Source organism: Lissotriton vulgaris, chromosome 2_1, assembly GCF_964263255.1.
Source record: "Lissotriton vulgaris chromosome 2_1, aLisVul1.2, whole genome shotgun sequence".
NCBI lineage: Eukaryota > Metazoa > Chordata > Amphibia > Caudata > Salamandridae > Lissotriton > Lissotriton vulgaris.
The window spans coordinates 1,412,777,477-1,412,782,206 of NC_141687.1; the positions used below are offsets into that span (position 1 = coordinate 1,412,777,477).

Below are 4,730 nucleotides of genomic sequence, written 5' to 3' on the forward strand. Positions count from 1 at the left end.
CACCTGAAACAGCTAGTGGACTTACCGGTTACCTGAAAGAACAATCCATATCCTCCATTTTATGCACCAATGTTCCAATTTAGTTAATTTTGTTTAACATGGTTTACACTTTACTCTTACCTGGGGACTAAAGGCTAGACATTGATTTACCAAAATGTCAAGAGTAGATGAAGTAGCATCATGATTACCAGTTTGGCGGTGTGGTGTCGGGGCCACCCTGTCACTGCATCGCCAAACCCATGGTCAGCCCGCCCGCCAGATTACAAGTGTAACTCTTGTCTGGTGGTCTTTTTTTAATGTTCCCATGGTGGTGCCCTGAAAAAACAGTTCTGGCACGGCATTGACTGAAAAGTCTGTGCTGTGCATGAACTGGGGTGCATTTACACAGAGGGGCAGATGTTGAGCCTCCCTGCATGCATCCCAGGGTACAGAGGCACTGGACGCCGCGACGGCGCCCGTCTCCGCCACTCCGGGTTCGGGGATCTGAACCCGACTCTCTTTCGATCGGCCGAGGGCACCGGAGGCCATCGCCCGTCCCTTCTGAACGGCGCTAGCCCATCTCTTAGGGCCGACTGTCCCATGTTCAACTGCTAATTATGAAAGTTGGACAGCACCCTTCAAAAGTTACGCATTTGTTACAAAAACAATTATTAAAAAAAACATACAAATGAACAGAATTAATTCGAAACCAGAAGACCACAACCTGACGTTCCTGCATGTTCCAGCCCCTTGACTACTTTGTGGGCCTACTTTTTCTTCCTTGTTGACAGTGACTGTGTACCGGAATCTGTGACCTTACTTACTAATTTTCAAGCAATGAAAGAAACCTCATGAAAATCTTATTAAGACGGATGTGAAACTTGATTCCAGAGAATTTGTTTTAAGCCCTGAAGAAGTCCGGCAACGGACGAAACGCGTCGGCTATCCGCAACTATCAAAAAAAGAAAATAAAGAACAAAAATTGAATAAAAGAAAGAAAATCCAAGTCACTACTTTTGTGTGTCTTTCTGAACATTTGGGAAAACTAATAATTCTGTTCATTTGTATGTTTTTTTTTAATAACTGTTTTTGTAACAAATGTGTAACTTTTGAAGGGTGCTGTCCAACTTTCATAATTAGCTTTCCTGGGTGATAGGTTGCCTATCTCCCTTAAGGCCCGTGTGGGAATCACGTGTCTGGGCATAGCACCTTCTGCTTTAACACAGTAGATGGTATTTCAACAGTGGTGCAGTTTTTTTCTTAATTCCCAGTTCTCTTGCCTTATCCATGTTCAACTGCTGTTCACATGGAACTTCTCCACTTCGGCCTTCAAAGTTCTTGTTTGAATATTTGCTACTACCACCAAGATCTGCACTTGTGGCGGCTCTACCCGGGCAGTCGCCCCGGGCTTCCGTGGTCACCGCAGCGGCCCTCCTACTTGTTGCAGCTTAGCCCCCGCGGCTCTCAGTGCCAGCGACGGCCGGGTATGGGCACAACTCTCCTGCGCCATCCATTTTCAGGGCTAGTTGATTCGGCAGGTGAGTTGTTACACACTCCTTAGCGGATTCCGACTTCCATGGCCACCGCCCTGCTGTCTATATCAACCAACCTTTTCTGAGGTCTGATGAACGTCGGCATCGGGCACCTTTGTTGTAAATAGCAAGAGTAGTGGAAGCTGTTACTAATCAAACTGCTGCAGCTCTTGGGAATCTTACTGAAGAGCTACAAATTACTAGGATTGTTGCGTTGCAGAACCGAATGGTTCTTGACGTTATGTTAGCAGATAGGGGTGGAGCTTGTAGAATTATCGGAAGTAGCTGCTGTGTTTTCATACCTGACCATACTCCCTCTGTGTATAAAGCCATTTACAAATTACACAAAATTGCAGCTGATATACACCAAGAAAATGGGTCTTGGACTTTCTCTGGGTGGTTCTGGACCTTAATTTCTACATGGGGTTGGAAGGTCCTCACTGAACTATGTATAATTGTTGCCGTATTATTCACCTGCTGTGTATGCATCCAATGTAGCCCTATGATATGTTCGTTATGTGTTTCACTTTGTGTACCCAATAAACAAGCTGGTGGGGATGCTGCCCATAAGAAAACTATAACTAGAGAGATAGCGGATATGATGAGCATCGATATAAACAATGAGTATTTAGATTATCCAAGAAAACCGTAGGCCTTCAGCAAATGCTGAAAGGGTCGTCTGTTGTAAATAAAACAGCGATAATGTTAAGCATTCGCTGAAGACATGTTATTGTGCCTTCGTTATAGTTTTTCAGCTCATACTTGGAAGTACGGCCGGACTCCATTTTGTTTTCCGGCGTCCATCTTATAGGCTACATCCCGCCATGTGCTCGCCACGAGGCTACTCCTACCTCACTGATTGTCACCCCTGGAGTTTGCCCAGCAACAGGCTATAAATAGTTCCAGCTTATCTAGCGCATGCCCAGTACATGTAACATCTGTTTCTGCTTAGAGAGGATTGGAATGTGCATTCGAGGGGTTCCATGAACCGTTAACTCCACCCATGTATCGATCATGTTTGAGAAATGTCCTTACATGGTAGTAAATCATACTTTTGAGCTGTAACCGCCCACTTATGAGCCCCTTCTTTGTGTATAAAAGGGGACCGCATGTCCGAGTTCTTTGTGCTACCTTGTACAATACTGTAGAGTGTTGTGTGGGCTGTAGTACCACCTTTAAAGGTTTATTAAACTATGTTTTTGTATTTCCAGTTTCGGTGCCAATTTCTTATGTAGTCTGAGGACTTTGCGTACAGAAGGGCGAACCCTTTTCGCACTCGCAGGCCTTGCTGAGGCCTGTACTCATCACCTTAACCCGGCGTTTGGTTCCTCCCACAGCGCCAGTTTTGCTTACCAAAAGTGACCCACTAGGCACTCGCATTCCATGCCCGGTTCCACGCCAGCGAGCCGGGCTTCTTACCCATTTAAAGTTTGAGAATAGGTTGAGATCGTTTCGGCCCCAATACCTCTAATCATTCGCTTTACCAGATAAAACTGAGGGCTCCGAGCGCCAGCTATCCTGAGGGAAACTTCGGAGGGAACCAGCTACTAGATGGTTTGATTAGTCTTTCGCCCCTTTACCCAGGTCGGACGACCGATTTGCACGTCAGGACCACTATGCACCTCCACCAGAGTTTACTCTGGCTTCACCCTGCCCAGGCATAGTTCACCATCTTTCGGGTCCTATCATGCCCCAGCATGCCCCGAGGGGCGGCAAGGGATGGGTGCTCTGGGGAGGGCACGGAGGCGGTTGAATCTCCCTCATCCTGCAGACACGGTGAAGCTGCTGCCAAGGGGGCTGTAACACCCTCCGCCGGAGCAGAGGGCCACCTACTACCCTGAACCCTTCCCAGCCAACCCGGAGCCGGTCCCAGCGCACCGCCGCTTAGGAAATGCGCCCTGCGGGGGCTGGGTGGGCCCGGGCCCCGGTCCTGCGGAGGGGAGCCTGAACTCCCGGGCCACCGACCTTCCCGCCGTGTTGAATCCCCTGGGTGGACTGCAGAGACCCCACCCGTTTACCTCTGGACGGTTTCACGCCCTCTTGAACTCTCTCTTCAAAGTTCTTTTCAACTTTCCCTTACGGTACTTGTTGGCTATCGGTCTCGCACCCGTATTTAGCCTTAGATGGAGTTTACCACTCGATTTGGGCTGCATTCCCAAGCAACCCAACTCCGAGAAGACTTGATACCAGTGCGCCGGGGGCTGCTACCAGCCTAACACCGTCTGCGGGGTGAGCCTCGATCAGAAGGACTTGGGCCCCCTGAGTGACGCCGGGGAGTCAGTTTTCTGTACACCACATTTCCCGTGCCCGCCGCCGGGCGGGGATTTGGCACTGGGCTCTTCCCTCTTCACTCGCTGTTACTGGGGGAATCCTGGTTAGTTTATTTTCCTCCGCTTAGTGATATGCTTAAATTCAGCAGGTTGCCACGTCTGATCTCAGGTCGTAGTCGGAAGAATGACGCCGGAGCGTCAAAGGGGGTTGCCGGGGAAGGCCAGGCCCCCCTGCCGAAGCAGGAGGCCTGGCGTCATAGCAGCGAGCACCCTCTTTCCCCGGATCGCATCCAGAAGGGTTTCACCCTCCCCGGGAAGCCGGACGCAGAGGTGGGCACCCAAGGCACGTGCGCGCGGGCAGCCGGTGGAACACCACAGACAGCCACGCGCTAAACGTGAGGACCAAGCGCCAGGCCCCTTTCTCAGGGGCTAGGCACGCCAGCGGCGTACCTCCGTGGCAGGACCCGGTGAGGGACCCTGCCACGGGCGATCGGGGGGTCTGCCCTTTTGGGGGACAAAGCGGAAGTGTAGCTAACCCTGCGACGGCCCCAGCCGCATCCCGGGGAAGCCCCGGGTCGATTGACGATCGAGCGGCCCTCAGACAGGCGTAGCCCCGGGAGGAACATGGGGCCACAAGGTGCGTTTAAAGTGTCGATGATCAATGTGTCCTGCAATTCACACTAATTCTCGCAGCTAGCTGTGTTCTTCATCGACGCTCGAGCCAAGTGATCCACCGCCAAGAGTCACAGGCAACTTTTTGAAAACGTTCGCTCACCTGCGGGTGCAGGAGAGGCGGGATGAAGGCGACGCCAATCGTCCAGCGCCCGCAGGCAAGACGGCCCGGGCGCCCCGTTCAAGGCTTCCCCTCTGGGAGTCAGATTGCACCATTGGGAGAATATAACATTGCCAGGCGCAAGGCCTGGGAGTGCCCCCCACCCACAGACGAGGT

At 51.3% G+C, this 4,730-nt stretch overlaps 1 non-coding gene and 1 pseudogene across 1 annotated transcript; both read right to left on the reverse strand.

The window, feature by feature from the left end:
• Window positions 1-1,199: 1,199 nt before the first annotated feature.
• LOC147732676 (28S ribosomal RNA) lies at window positions 1,200-3,931 on the reverse strand (annotated as a pseudogene).
• A 441-nt stretch (window positions 3,932-4,372) lies between these two features.
• On the reverse strand, window positions 4,373-4,526 carry LOC147732677 (5.8S ribosomal RNA). Its single transcript, XR_015308976.1, has one exon. It is a non-coding gene; the product is annotated as a 5.8S ribosomal RNA (ribosomal RNA).
• Between the last annotated feature and the right edge of the window lie 204 nt (window positions 4,527-4,730).